At 41.9% G+C, this 15,777-nt stretch overlaps 1 protein-coding gene and 1 long non-coding RNA gene across 4 annotated transcripts in view; one reads left to right on the forward strand and one right to left on the reverse strand.

Annotated features, from left to right (window-relative positions):
• The window catches only part of Chrm2 (cholinergic receptor muscarinic 2), a 130,842-nt gene extending 124,440 nt beyond the window's left edge, over positions 1-6,402 (reverse strand). The window contains exons 1-3 of one of the 3 annotated variants that reach the window (XR_005091063.1): positions 5,891-6,402; positions 5,499-5,646; positions 3,900-4,213 (exon numbers count right to left, since the gene is read on the reverse strand). The gene's annotated coding sequence lies outside the window, so the exon portion shown is untranslated. Of the gene's footprint in view, positions 1-3,899; positions 4,214-5,498; positions 5,647-5,769; positions 5,852-5,890 lie in introns of those variants that run through there. The other 2 variants (XM_028866092.2, XM_028866096.2) reach the window with 2 other exon arrangements.
• Positions 6,403-6,444: 42 nt separating this feature from the next.
• LOC119087595 overlaps positions 6,445-15,777 on the forward strand; it is a 32,805-nt gene continuing 23,472 nt past the window's right edge. Inside the window, exons 1-2 of the long non-coding RNA XR_005091064.1 lie at positions 6,445-6,587; positions 10,977-11,070. This is a non-coding gene — a long non-coding RNA (uncharacterized LOC119087595). The remainder of the gene's footprint in view (positions 6,588-10,976; positions 11,071-15,777) is intronic.

A 15,777-nucleotide genomic window follows, 5' to 3' on the forward strand; every position in this document is an offset into this window, starting at 1 on the left:
AAGCATAAAAGGGTACAGTAGGTCTACTTCCTTTAATCAGAACTTTCTAGATCTCTGCATAGTAAACAGCATTTAACATACTTAGGAAACAAAAATATTCTTATAACATCATTGTTTAAACCATCTTAATTAAGTCTTATCTTACTTATGTCCATTTTCAGATTGAAATTAAAGTGGCTCCTAAGCTTTAAACAATGAGCTCCTCATAATCAAACCAGTGCGCTTCCTGACTTTGAACACCAGAGGGCATCATTAGGTGTAGTAAGCTTGGCTAGAGGGAGAAGGGTTGGGGGGAAAGAATTCCATTACTAATGACAGAAACTGATTCTTATAGTATACCCTTATCTACCATGAAACATTACCATGGTAACAGCAGCAGCTAAGATGATTGTATATTTAGGTCATAGTATAAAAGGAACTTCAGCATGTGAGAAGAAAGAAGAAAATGAAATGAAGACAAGAATAGACAGCATAGAAGTCGCAAGCCTTCTCCTCTTCCTCCTCCTCAGCTGATAGCAGTTCACAAAGTCACATTTGCCTTGCAAGGCAGAGGTCAACAATAAAACCAGATTAAAATTAAAAGAGCCCATTGAAACTCAGAACCTGAGTGTCAGAAAGAAAAAATAATAACGACAGAGAGCAATTCGTTCACCATAATACAAGGATGAGACAGCTCGAATGGACTTTGACTTGTGAAGTTTCTCATGAAGTACTTAGATGTTTCACTTTGAGGAATTCTCTTTAACTGCTTATCATGAGTTCAACTGGAAGACATTAGAATTCTATGTTGTCCTCTTGCCTTTTAGCTGAGAGGTGGATGTGGCACCTGGCAAAATGCCTGGTAATCTTAATGCCTTTGCTTTCTTCAACCAGGGATAATAACTAACTAAGTAGAGTAAGCATGTTGTGCCAACTAAGAATTCAGTTGGCACTGATTCTTCTTTGCTGGGATGTAGGGGATATAATCAGAAAAGGCAGAGTCAAATTAAACAAATTGAGAGAACATGATTGAAAACTGAATATCACAGTGATATTTCCCCCAAACACAGGCAAAATACAAAGATATGCCTCTGTATATAGTCAATTGGTGCAGTATCAGATAACCCAAGAGTCCGACAGGCTGTGTTTGTGTCTTGGGGATGCAACACACTAGCTTTGTGATTTGGGGTCATCACTGGATCTCTGTGGCTGTGGGTTTCCACTCCTGTAAAATCAAGAAAAATAGTACCTATGTCCTAGAATTTTTGCAATGAGAAAATGGATCCACTCAACAAAGATTTATTAAGTACCTGGTATGTGCTTGACACTTAAAAATTGTAAGGATTTGTAGCAAAACAGATAATATAATGCATGTAAGCTGCTTAGGAAAGTTGCCAGGGATTTATCATAGTTTAAAAGTGCCTAGGGAAAGATGACCTGTTTCCCATGAGCCATACCTCCTCCCCTCACCTCTCTCTCATATGCACACACACAGGAGCATGTGTGTACACATGATGTACTATTAACACACCAGAAAACAACCCAGCAGAGCCTAGGATGTGCAGACAGTACACTTGCACTGCTGACCACTAATGAAAGGGATTGGAACATCTGCTCAACAGACAGAAGGAAAAAGAGGGGGAACAAATGAGATGTTAGTAATCACAAGGGGGATAGTAACAGGATTTAAGACACGTGAGTCCTTGAGGGAACACAGCATGGACATCTGAAATAATGTATCAGTGCAAACATAATTTTAATGAAGAAAACCAGTTCTTCAAGGGAACTCTGTCTGTCAGTTGTTTGTCAGTCTCCATCTCACCAATTAAAAGAGTAAAAGAAAAAGAAATAAAGACGTCTTAAGATCAGATGAAGAAAGGCCTCTAGGTAGTTATATAGGAAGATAATTGGGAACGCTGTTTCACAGAGCGAGGTGTCAAGACCAGTGTCAGGAGTGGATGCTGAACCATGAACCATGTTCTATTAAGGTCATTTTCAGAAGTCCCTATCCTATTTCCTTTTCCTTTCTCCTTCTCCTCTTCACCTCTCCTGCATTCTGATCTAAATTCTCTTATTCTTCTACACTTCCTTTTGCTTTATTTATTGCTGTGGGCCTGGGAGACTCATTCTTTCTCATCAGTCAGCTTGCTCTATACTGACCACTGGATAGTCACACCATCAGTTAGTTCTTTTCTTGCCAGACAACAAGCTGGCCACCTCTGAAGATGCTCAAGCCCTCCACCACTCTTGGCCCTGGGAATGGGCTGCTCTGGATTGGAATTGGGAAACGGTCCTCTAAGAATGTATCTAATTGCCTGGCTGGGGTAGTGGCGGTGGGGCTGTTTGGGCAAAGAAAGATATAAAGTCACTTTTAGAGACATCTGTCATTTTTGTTTTTAAAGAAAGCAGTTTATGCCCCCTCCAAAAAAAAAAGTGATTGCCCATGAGGGCTCTTTGCAGGAAGATTTTCAAGTATATTCTAACCGTTAATCTCTTCCACAGCTGCTTCTGAAGTCAGTTGAGAGCTTCAAACATGTTTTCTGGGTTCTCATGCACTTGAACTGATAGGGATATTGCAATCCACATATTTTCTTCCTCCAGTTCCCCTACAGGCACCCTCAGGCACACTTACATAAGCACATATCATTTCTCCTTTTACAGGACGACAAACATCTGTCAGAGCGCCTTCTCTGACTTTCAGGTCCTACAACTCAGCTTTCCCCTACGTCCACTCCACTATATTCACAGAACTTCCAAGCAACAGACAAACTTGGGCAGAGGTTCCCATCTTTTATGGAATCGATTTTGTACTTTTAAACATACTTGCCAATATTCTATTATCTCAGAAAGTCCAGAGAATGGATGAGAAGTAGCTTATCAAGTATATTGCCAAAATTTCAACACATTATTAATAACAGTGTGACAATCAGAGCTCTTCTGGCTTTAACGTGACTTCCTTAGTCCTTTTCCTAAGACAAGGCTGTGACATTGTTGGCACAAACTTCTCCCATTCACTTGACTACAGTCTCAAAAGTGCCCGTTCTCGATTGGAACCCAATACAGTTCTCAGCATGAAACTGTGTCTTGGCTAAATCGACTGGTTTTATGTCTACAGTCATCAGTGTCTTTGTAATATTCTTCAAGACAACCTAGGGACTGTGAGGGGTTTCTATGTTAAGTGAATCAACATCCCCATTATTGCTTAGCAATGAAAAAAATGAATATCCACCTGTACGTTTATCAAGACAGTTAATTGCAGAAAACATTGTGAAAGCCTTTGCCCTGCAATCCGGAGTTGGTTAACCCGGAGTTTCCGAGTTAACCGATTCTCTGAGGGAAGACCTCTGAATCCAGGCATATGCCAACTGCAAGGAACAGAAGGAAGGTGCAGGCCCACTCTGACACTCTGGCATCAGACTCTTCTGGCGCAGATTAGAAAAAAACAAAAAACAAAAAACAAAAACCTGCACCTAGTTGGGCTGGGGCAAGGCACCCAGTGTTGGAACAGGAAAATCGCCTCCCACTGCACCTCAGAGGTGCTCACCTCTCCGAAATACCCCAGCACAGCCTCCCTACTACACTGTTAAATCAAATTACCAAGGTCTGTCTAAGTGCCCTAGGATTTCTCCAGGGAGTGGGAACAACTTCCCTCACCACTCAGCTGGATCAAGGCAGAAGCCTAGGCAAAGATGGCCAAGGCTGCAGATGCTGGGGGAATGCCCAATGGTGGCTGGGCACTGGAGCTCGAAAGCCTGCACAGCAGAGCGCTGGAATGTGGGTTTGTGCCGCTGGCTGCTTGTGCCTGGAGGGACTGAACATCATAAGATTTTCATATACCCACAGCAACCCAGTGCAAAAGAAAGAGCAAGAAAATCAAAACTAGACGAAGGAAAAAGATTTTTAAAAAAAAAAAAAAAAAAAAAAAAAAAGAGTAGAGAGGAATGCAAGTCAGCTTGGGAGATTCAGGACCCGGAGCATAGGAGCGAGGGGCGAAGATTTAACCCGCTCCCTTCCCCCCCGCCCCCACCCCATGGGAAGATTTGGAGCAGTAGGGTTGCAGGAACAGACGCACAGGGACCGTGAAGTGACACAAGGACATGAGAGGGCAGCTGGGGTGACGTGTCAGCGGGCATTTCTACTTGCCTTAAGCGTTTACTTCCATTTCTCTGCCCTCCTCCCGCCTCTTGGCAGTGAGCGCTTCTCTCCGCGGGTATATGCACACAAGCTCCAGAGTCTGCATCACAGAAAGGGACTGAAAGACCGGTCGGTCGACCCTCCCTTGGACTATTTTGCGGCTCTGAAGAGCCTCCAGGGAGCAGAATGACAGAGACAGAAAGGGGAAATGCATAGGATGCATATATCGGAGGAGAGAGGCAGAGTGTGCCCCCTCACCCCGGTAGTTGTCAACAATTTGAGTGAATCCTTACCCCTGGAACACTCTACAAGGCAAGCCTCTCCCCCTGCTCAGCTTGTGACCCTCCAGGGACATGGAAGGGTGGAGCGCACAGGTGGAATTTCTGTGTTTTCTGTCTGCAACTGGGGGTTTGGATCGCACCTCACAGGCTCCCAGAGCCACAAGTTAGTGGGGATCACCCAGCTCCGCAGATGCCAACAGTAAAGGTCATTTGCGGCACAGTGGTTCCCTATCTACGACCTGCAGAGTGGCCCAGTACCCACCATGAGTTGGGTGGCCAAGCTCCCGCAGAGTCTAAGACCTCACCAGCTCTGGACTGGGGCCCCTTCCCTCAGCCAGTGGACAATCAACCTTGTGCGCCCCCAGAGGAAAACTGGCTTGCAGAGGGCTCTCTCTCTCTCTCTCTCTCTCTCTCTCTCTCTCTCTCTCTCTCTCTCTCTCTCTCTCTCTCTCTCTCTCTCTCTCTCTCTCTCTCTCTCCCTTCCTGGGAACCTTCCCTAGAACCTTATTTTCTCTGCCCTTTGGCCAAGGTCCGTGGACCACAGCAGCAAACCTGTCTCTCTCATGCGAAGGCTCGCTCCCAAGGCGGAGTCACATGTCAGTGTAGTGTGGGAACAGGAATGAGAGGGGCCTCCACCCTAAACGCAGTGTGCTCAGACCCCAGGGGGACAGAGCTAAGGGGATTGGGCGGCTGGAGAGACTGAGCTGTCTTTGCCTACCCCAAGGCAGCATCTGGAGTTGGGGATAGGGATGGGGGGATGAAGAGGAGAAGGGTCAGATGTTAAGCTCAAAGACAGAGCCATGCTAAGGTAGCGAGGCTCACAGGCAGCTTTCGCCACATTTCCCTGGACTTGGCGACCCCAATGGTACCCCAGTCCCAGCTGTGCCCCCACCCCCACCAGATCCGCCAAGGTATGTGTGCTCTCCTGCAAGCCCCAGATGCTAAAGTTTCCATCGGAAAACCTGCACGTGCAGAGGACCACCAAACACTTCCTCCAGACCCAGCCCCTCTGCGGCCAGGGTCGGGTGATTGGGAGGAGCTGCAAGGTACCAGGGCCCTTGGCGTGGGCAATCAGAGAACCCGGCGGTGTGGCATTGTCTTTACCTGTAGCTGACTTAGTCGCCCGGGGCTGCGATCTGGTGGAGTCTGGCCGGAGCGAGGAGCCTTTGGCGGGCTCGAGTTGGACCCGCTCTGGCGCGTGCTGCACAGCTTAGAGTCCGCAGCTAGCCGTCCGCTCGCCTTCTCCCTGGATCTTGCAAGAGAAAAGCGAAAGATTAGTTGTCCCCGCGGCACTTAGACGGGTGGAGCGGGGGGGGGGGGGGGGGGGGGGAGACTGCGGACCCCTAGGCTCCAGGATAGCTGCTGGGCACCTTACATCGGTCCCGCAGCTTGGCTAGACTGGGACCCAAAGGGCTGTTCAGACTGGAGTTAATTTGCCTCTGTGCGCCACCTTCAACATCACACCCCCGAAGGACAGACAAATAAGACTTTCAAACCTGGCTTTCAGGGAGATGACCGTGGACACCGAAATAGAAAGGAGACCTGGATATGGCGAAGAGCTGGGCGGGCTTCATTTCTTCACCCGAGTGCTGGGAAAGTAGTAATTAGAGTCTGCAAGCCTCGCTCTTCCACTTCTCCCAGCGCCTCTGGCGATTTCCTAGTGGGATCTGCGACTTCAGGGCTCTGGCCAAGCCCGCAGGCTGGCGTGTGCGTGTGCGTGTGAGAGTGTGTGTGTGTCTGTGCCCCCGCGTGCCTGCTCCCCAGAACGGGTCTCTGCGCCCTCACCCGCTGTGTGTAGCAGCAGAGCAAGAGTGGTGTCTATTTGTGCGTTTGTGTTCGATTAGCTGCAATGGGCGGACAGTTTCTGGAGAGAACATTTACAATTTTCTTTCGATCTGACAGGATTAGTTGCCATTGAAGGGGCTCCTCCAATGAAATCTTCTCTGCGCTCTGATTTGGCGGTTCTTCCGAGCAAATATGACAGCTTTCTCTCCCAGCTCTTCTCGCATCTCTCCATGTCCGTGTCCCCAGAGCTCAGCTCTCCATCTGCAATTTCTACACCACAACCTTTGCAATCACCGCCACCACCCCTAGGTCCCATGCCAGCAAGTGCCCGGTTGCTACAGAGGTGACAGGGCACATTGGGAAGAAGGCTTGTTGATTGCAGAAGACACTTAAGTCCCGTGTTTCCAGGTGGGGAAATGTTAGAACAAATGCAGTATACTTTAGAGTTACAGTGAACGGTTCAGATTGTTTATTTCTTTGATGTTGACTAGTGTACTGGGAAGAAACAGATTTTTATTTATCTGTCTTTGCTTTTTTTTTCCCCCACACAGGCCAATGCCTGTTTTTCATCAATTAATGGAAAGTGGTAGCCTACAGAGTGTTTGTGATGTGTGTGTGTGTGTGTGTGTGTGTGTGTGTGTGTGTGAGTGGGTGGTGGCTTAGATGTCACTGAGGAAAATACACGTTACGAACTTCCTGTGTTCAGAGCATGGACTATTATTTTTATATTTTACTTTATTTTAATTATTTAATTAATGTATTTTAATTCCTTCCAAAAGTTTACATATTACTTTAAAGTACAGACCCTGTTTGATACTATGATGATGTGATTATTCTAAAGTGTAGTTGAGGACAACGTTTACTTTTGATAATGTATACTGTCTATGATGACATAAATATGTGTTACATAAATGTGATGTTACATGATTTCCAAATAGAATTAAAGAAGAGTTGAAACCTTAAAGTAAATAACATCTCCTTTTGATCAGAGACAGAGAAATTACTATTTGATATGCCCAGTGAAATTCAGCTCAATTGTTGTTGCACTGTCCCTTGTGGCGTATTAAAGAGCACGCAGAATAAGGAAGCCACAGTTCCTTTTCTTTCTAAGTTCCTCATCTTTGGGAAGAAACATATACATGAAGCTCCTGAACAGAGGTTCACCATCAAGACAATGAATTATACACCAATATATATTCATTGATAAATGAAAATCCCATAGTTGTGTCAAAGCAGAACTTGACACAAATTCAATTTTGCTTGATTAAAGCAATCTTAAAGTATAAAGGATGGCAATGCTATGTTTCTGCCTTCCATGTCCATACAGGCACTCCACCAAGAGTCTTGTTTGAGAAAGGCAGTTCTGTTCATTCTTGCCCCCAACCTCCACCAGCACTGGGGTTCTGGCAGTAAATAGCTGATTTTTTTTCTCATTATTTTCTCTGTTGGGAACTCTTGAAAATCAGCTCACAATCATTCCACCTGCCATTACCTCCAAATAGGCTTCAGAAACCCACATTGTTATAATGTACCTGAGGTTTTTTTTGAATGCACATGTGTGCATGTTTGTACACACAACACCACACACACACACACACACACACACACACACACACACACACACACACACTGAAACTGGAAAAAAAAAAGAATTTGCTCATTTGTACTCTGGTTATGTTTTTGTTTCCCATCTTTCTTCCTACAAGATCTAGCTATTCCGAAAAGGGAGGAGAATAGCCAGCAAAGGCTTACAAATAGATCAGACTTTTGTGAGGCGCTACAAACAGAAGCATCACTTTCAGTGAGCAAGTCTCAGTGATGTCCATTTTCTTCTCTTGCGTCCTTACTGCAAACAACTGTATCATGTATGCTTGGATCTCTGCCATTCACTGTGTGATGTGGAGAAATTACTTAACTGCCCTGAAAGTCAACTTTTTAGACTACAAAGCGGGTTTAGTAGTATCTTCTAGATTTGTTGTTTAGAACAGCATAATTAATCACTGCAAAGTTCTCAGCAGAATTTTTGGCATATGATAAATTGGCTCTGACTGCAAGGTGTCAGTCAAGATGTAAGGATTCTGATTGCTGGGTCATGCCTGTGACCTCTTTGAAAGTGTTTATCAGGGAGCATTGCCAGCTAGCCAATGATGCTATCCACCAGAGGGATGTAAGATGAATGTTAAACATAATCCATCTCCACACCAGCCCCAGGGATCCTCATTCTTACCCCCTTCTAGTTTCTTGCTGTACAGGAAATGATCGTGTGTTTTCTGAGCATTTTATTTTCATCTCTTAAGCAAGTTCACTTTCTGAGATAAAAGAGTGTTCTTTCACCCCAGGAATATAGCGTTTGCATTTATTAGTAACTCTTGGTGTGGAACATTTTCAAAAGTGCTTTTTAAAGACTTTGTGGAATGCATCTGTGGGTTTTCCTTTATCTGCATGCCTATTTTCCACCTCAAAGCACTCTAATAAATTAGTAATTTCCACTTGTGAAGCCAAACTTCATTACCTACCTCCTTATAACACTAGTTTTAGGAATGCAGTGCAGAGCGCCGATGCCTGGAGGGTATGACTTTGAATCTTTGACAAAGTTCACTTTTGAATAAGACTATAAATAAGGTCACCAGTAACAGAAGAGAAAAGGGTCTGATTGGGTCTCCCTCCTGGGGATGTGGTACATGTTTTACTGCACCATGTTGATTTCAGTGCAAGAGTGATTAGGCTTTAATACTTAGATGCACAAAGCAGCACTCTTACTGTAAGTGGACCAAGAGGATGACGAGTTTAACTCCAGTGATTTCCCACCAGGTACAGTAGCCATACTTTTTTGCCTCCTCTCACTTTTTCTGTTTTCAATGACCTGAGAAAATACAGGGGAAGGCTTTGCTTACGGGAGGAAAATGAGCCAGAGGAGATCTTATTTCTCTCAGTCTCCTGCTCACAAAACTGTTCTAAGAGGTAAACAGGGACCAAGAGGCTTAGCAACCAGAGGCTCAGGAAAAGCAGGCTGATCCCCAGGATGTACGCCTGAGGAACTTTTCTTTCCCATGATTCAATTTGGAATATAACATTCTTGGGTTCAAACTGAGTCTTCCAGTGACAGCCACCACTTGAAATGGGCTTTTCAGTAGCTCTGTTGTTTTAAAATCTTAATAACAGCCCCACAATAGGCCTGCCATTCTTCTTAGAGTTATTTATTTTTCCTGCAAACTAGAGAGTAATTTAAAAGCTTCTATTCTTCAGCTAGAAAAGATGATGTCCTTTTCTCATAGAAAAAAATCCCAAGCCTTTCTTTTGCATATCCCGCAACAGAAGTTTTCATACACAAATGGGACTGATTCTGAGTGACAATGTTTAGTGAGAGTCTGACAAACAATGCTATGCTATTTTTTCTTTTCCTTGAAGTTTGGCATCACAGATGTTTTAAACTCACTCTGTCTTAGCCTTGATAGTGTTATCCAAAGCCTGAAAACATTTACTGCTGCTGAGTCTAAAATATTTAAAATACAGAGCTCTGTTGCAAACAGGGAATATTAAGAAGGAGGAAATGGTGAGGGAGGAGGAGCACCATGCTGCAAAATGTTAAGCAGCTGCTGATAAGTCAGTGTTGAGTACACAGATGGAAACAGACAGGTGTGATGCATGGTTGCTTAGAGGAACATTTAGTCTGTATGCATTCATCCCACCAGGAGGCAAAACTGAAGACCCACTTGGAGAGGTAAGGCCCTAAGACAGGGGCTGAGGAACTTCAACTCCATCCATTTCCAAGCATAGTTTTTGACAAACAATTTAAATTTCTCTTCTTGAAGTCTAAATTGAATGCTGGAATTTTGGGTGGAGATAAGATTCCAGGGAGTTCAAAAGGAGTCTTCTCTTGTATTCTGTACAAGGCTCCCCAATGATTTGAATCAGTAACTTTGTACAGAAGAGAGTCTTCCAGGAGTACTTAACACCAACTTAGTCTATAGGGAAACCTGCTTTCTACAGAATTTTGAGTGAACTAATCCTTTACTCATGGGAGTTCATATATTTCCTCAGATCATATAACAGACTAGTTTCCTAAGCAAGCCATGGACCATCAAGAGAAAGCTGGAAATGTTACTCCACAATAAAGAAACCAATTTGGAGATCATAACAGCACCCAAGAGCTTCGTCACTAAACTTGATTTACCCTCTATTTCTCCAGAGTAACTGAGATAGCTATCATGCAGAAAAGAGCATTTTGCAAAAGACTCAATTGTGTATGACCAGTAATATAACAGTATGCAGATCTGTTCACTTTAGAAACACTCTTTCTCCTAGTAGAATGCCTAAGGAAGCAATTGCTAAAGCATGCCCTGATTTACTGTGCCCCAAAGATACAGGCTGAACATGTCCTTTCTTCCTCATTTAATCTACAAGGTGACTGGATTTGTGGCTTCAGGACCTCATTTATAAGAAGTCTCAAGGGCAGTATTCTATAAATCCCAAGAGAAGGGAATGAAGCAACCCTAGGTATGATGTATGTGCTCCATCCCTACAAGATCTCCCTTCAGTGACAAACATTACCTTATAAAGAGAGCTATTTTTAAAAGGATGCTGAATAAACACATATTGGTAATCACTGAATGTCTTCAATGAGTCTTCAATGATTACCATTCAACACATACCCTGAGAAGTCCATAGCAGACACACTGTACTCTTGTGTGATTGATACCAGATATGGGATACACAGGGTCTATGGCTCGGTGGAAAAGTATTTATTGAACAAATCTCACACAAACAGGATGCCTTTGTTATGCTTTGCTTCAACAGTGCTGTGAGGTGTAATGAGCTGGTCTGAGGATATCAGATGGAATCTCCAAGAAAAAAAATGTTTTCCTGAAGTTTACCATGAACTGGATTTAAGGTATTGACATTAGTTCAACAAAATATTGAAAAACAACCAATATTTTTTTACATATCTATGATATGAAACCACCAAGAGTCTTTAAATACAACTGAAGAGAAAAATGAAAATATTTCTCTTAAGAACAATAGATGAAATATTTGATGTAGTAACATGGAGAGCTCAGGAATAGGCCATGACATTTGTACATCAGGAAGCTGATTCTAGTAGTGACATCTTGTTGACTTATACTGTATATATGATTTGGAAGCCTGAGGCAAGTGTGATCTTATAGGTGATGAAAGAATGCTTAAATATTCTAATTAGTCACCCGTGAAGTAGCTAAAGTTAGAGGCATTGTCAGTGTCCATGAAGAAAAATCTAGAAACCATGTTTTATGGCAGTTGGGGAGGACACATAAAACCCCACTCAATAAGTACTGTGATCTGATCTCCAGTGACAAAGTAATGAAGAACTCAAGGATAGGGAAGGCATTTCTACAGACTCTACCCAAGATGCTGTGCTTTAGGTTGTATTTCTGGTCTCCTCTATATGACTCTTTTGTTTATTAATTTAATTTTGTGTTTTTGAAGTAATAAGCCAACTGCATATTTAGAAGTGAATGTTTCTGGTACATGAACATTTCTGTAATTTCTTGAGAAAAAAGATGTTTAACTATGGCTGTTGTAGCTTGTTCTAATCCTATGAAGGCAGTGAGGATGGGAACAAGGTAACTAAGAAGTCCTTGTTCACAGAATGACCTAAAAAGATGGAAGTCCATCTTACGCCATGATTCATGCCTTCACTTTGCTTGATTATCCTTGAAAATATTCAATACAGTTTCTATGAATTTTATCTTAGATCTGACCAACAATCACACATGAGATAATGAAAAAGGATAAAGACTAGAAACTTCAAGGTTCTAAGAAAACAGGGGTGCTGTGCAGACAGTTCTATGCCATAAGGTTGATGTCAGTCTCTGCTGGACAGTGTCAGAGATCAAATAGGGAAGGAAGACTACTAAGGTGTGAGAAGTAGGCTTGCTTTTGGGGCCAAACTCAAGTTTTCCTTTTCAAATTCACATTCTTTCCATTCAGGTGTTATTTACATTCTAATTAAAAAATAGTATCTATTATGAGATTATCAAGAACTATGTGGCTGGAGAAAAGGAAATTCTGTTTAGGCAGAAAATTAATCCTGTCAAATCATGCCAGTAAATACTGTGTCTCACTCCATTTCTTTACTTTTATGGACTCAACAGCTCTTGGTATAAACAATGAACTCTAGGTACCCCTTATTCTTGGCCAACATCTATGAGGAAGAATAAAATTTTTACTTGAAAGCAGAGATCCATCATCACTCTTGTCACAGAGAATACATCAACACTTGCTTTTACCTGGATTTTTAACCAATGGAATAATTTATAACCTATCCTATGCTAAAACAGTATAAACTAAGACACTATAATCTATGTACTCATAGAACAAAACCAGTTTCTTGTTCTCATCACTTAATTTGGAAACGTTTTCTCAATCCTTATTGGCCTCTAAGCATTAATTCAAATCCAATTACTCATAATTTTTTTTCATTTCTAAGAGTTATTGCATAGTCACCAGGCATTAATGACTATAAGTTCTGACACTGTAGTTGCTGTTGACAGCTAGATTACCACTTCTTAAATTATTACTGGACAGTCTTTTGATCCTAATTGTGACTTTAATTTTGGGTGTGGCTACTATAGCCAGGCTGTAAGCACCATGGGCACTTTCTTCAATGGACAAGTCAATTTGTCTATGTTTATTGAGTTCCAACTTTGCGTGATGTAGTTACTTGTTTACAGCTTGACAATTGTAAGAGACAAGTGGTACTTGTTACTGAGTCTCATTTGGACCTATATACTACTATATATGTGTAAACAAATTTCTGAACAGTCTTATTAAATAAGAAACACAGAGCCAAGTACAGGGATGAAAGCCATAGATGTCAGAGAAATAGTGAAGGCCACTAGCTAACCTTAGCTCACTATGTCACCATAGCTTCCCAAGAGTATCAGCTTCTTCCTGTCTAACCTGTGCCTTTATTGCTTTGCTGTTCTGCCCTCTCATTGGCTCTTAGCCCAGCCACCTCACTTCCTCATCACTGCCTGTCTGTACAGACCTCCAGGTCTCTATGATTGGTACCGGTATTAAAGGCGTGTGTCACCACACTTGGCTGTGTTCCTGAATGCACAGAGACTGTGCCTGCCATGTGATCAGATTAAGGGTGTGAGATACAACTGTCTGACTTTTGTTTATGGATGGCTATCTATGTCCTCTGATCTCCAAGCAAACTTTATTTATTAACGTACAAATAAAATATCACCACATTTCAGCACAAATAAAATATCACTGCATATATGTTAATGCCAATACTTTATTCATAAGTTTTCAAAGTCTTATTTATTTTACTTTATACATATTGTTTTGCTTACATGTATGTCTATGTGCCAAGTGCATGCAGTGCCCCCTGAGGCCAGGAGAGGGCATCAGATCCCCTGGAACCAGAGTTGCATACAGTTATACAGTTATGATTTGTCTCCTAGGTGCTGGGAACTAAACCCAGGTCTTCTAGGAGATCAGTACTCTTAACCACTGAACCACCTCTCTGGCCCTAGATTATTCATAAATATTTGAAAATCTCATACTGCTATATTTTTTTTTACTATGACTACTTAGACATGGCTCAATTGAAATGTAAGAGTCAACACAATTTCTTGTTTTATTGTTTATTCATTATAGAATTTTTTTTTGGTTTTTCGAGACAGGGTTTCTCTGTGTAGCTTTGCGCCTTTCCTGGAACTCACTTGGTAGCCCAGGCTGGCCTCGAACTCACAGAGATCTGCCTGCCTCTGCCTCCCGAGTGCTAGGATTAAAGGTGTGCACCACCACCGCCCGGCCTCATTATAGAATTTATGATTCATATTTTGCTTACAAGCTGGAGCCATGTATAGTGAATGTAACTTATAAATTAAAAGGAAAGCATTGAATTAAAAGACCAATGGAAACAATAAAATCGAAATGAATTTAAGCATTGTTATATCATTTCATCAGATGGAAAGAGAATAGAGGAGAGAAAGACATACACAAAGATAGAGATCAAGATATATAGATGATAGATAGATAGATAGATAGATAGATAGATAGATAGATAGATAGATAGATAGTGTGTTTGCAAGGAAATTATGGAAAGGGCACCTATTAAGGACCATTAGATGCCCTGTGGAGTTGGTGCTCATGACCTATGAAAGACAACTAAGAAACAACCTCATACATCAACCCCAAAGTACATCCACAGAATGTACAAACAAAGAAAATAAGAGTTGTCAGGAAAAGACAGTGAGTCGTTACTCTTTTGTGCTCCTTCATTTTGTGCTCCTTTATGCTTCTAAAAAACTACTGCATGGCTCTCAGACTGAACTCGAAGTTGTAATCTGCTCAAATGCATCTCATAAGCCCACTTAGCTTAGGGAAAGTTGGTACTGAGAACAAAACTGTTGTGAAAATGTGTCCATGGCTTTCCCGTTGCTCACTTTTCTCCCCTGTGTAGTGGCACTGCAACTTCTTTAGAAACCTGATGGCACAGAGGGAAAGAATGTACTCAAAATAGTCTGGGTGTGTTGTGACAGGGTAGAGGAGAGAATTGAAATGTTTGGCAGGTTAGTCACTGAGGATAAGGGTCAAAATCTAATACCCTAACCCCGTGTGCCCAGTTTCTCTCCAAAGGGATCCATGATGAACTATAAAAATTAATCTAAATGCTTTATTAAAGATATAAATAGCATCTTCCATGCCTGATTTACAGAGCATAGCACTACCAAAGAGACAGCATATTTTAAGGCCTTCTGTGTGGCTATGTATAAACATGAAGAGTATTTGCTTAGCATTCAGTTAGCCATAAAGGATAAAAGTGGTTCCCTTACATAGACAGTTCATCACAATACAATTCCAAGCAGCATGGATTAGGAAGACAGATAGTTTATTTAGGGGTAGATATCGAGTCACCATTCACCTCCTAAATCTAATGCCCATCACAAATGTTTATGTTTTACCTCTATATTGACCATCTCAGTTCACTTAAAAATGAACTCTTGAGACAGGTCTATAATGTGTACATATCTGTAAAGTGGGGTGAGTTTTAAGTAGTGAACTTCAGCTTCTTAGAGAAAGGCTCAATTTTACACATAGTATTCTCCCGTTACCATACTATTAACAGGTTGAATATGTATGTAGACATATCTAGAGATGTCAGTTTCTTGTAACTAGGTCACACAGGACACTAGAGTATTCATCATACCTCATACTTATAGTAATGCTAACTTTGCCAACACACACACACACCATGCACACATTCCATAGTTTCAACTTATGTTACTAATTCTAATTTGTGATTTTAGCCATTATGAATTAAAGAGATTAACCAGTTATTGATTAGCTCCAATTGTTTTCTAAAATAAAATGCTATAGGTATATAAAACAGAAAATGACCCGAATCACAATTTGAATTCTTCCACTGGACATACCCTTAAATAAACCATTTAATCCATCCTTGTCTCATTTTCCTTATCTATAGTAAAACAATGTGGTGATCTTTGCATCCTAAGAGGTTTCAGATGACTGAAGATATTTTGTTATATCCTTGTGTTGAAATAAGTATAAACATAATTTAAAGGCACAAACTGTCCTTTAGACT

The sequence above is a fragment of the Peromyscus leucopus genome, chromosome 3 (genome assembly GCF_004664715.2).
Source record: "Peromyscus leucopus breed LL Stock chromosome 3, UCI_PerLeu_2.1, whole genome shotgun sequence".
Taxonomy (NCBI): domain Eukaryota; kingdom Metazoa; phylum Chordata; class Mammalia; order Rodentia; family Cricetidae; genus Peromyscus; species Peromyscus leucopus.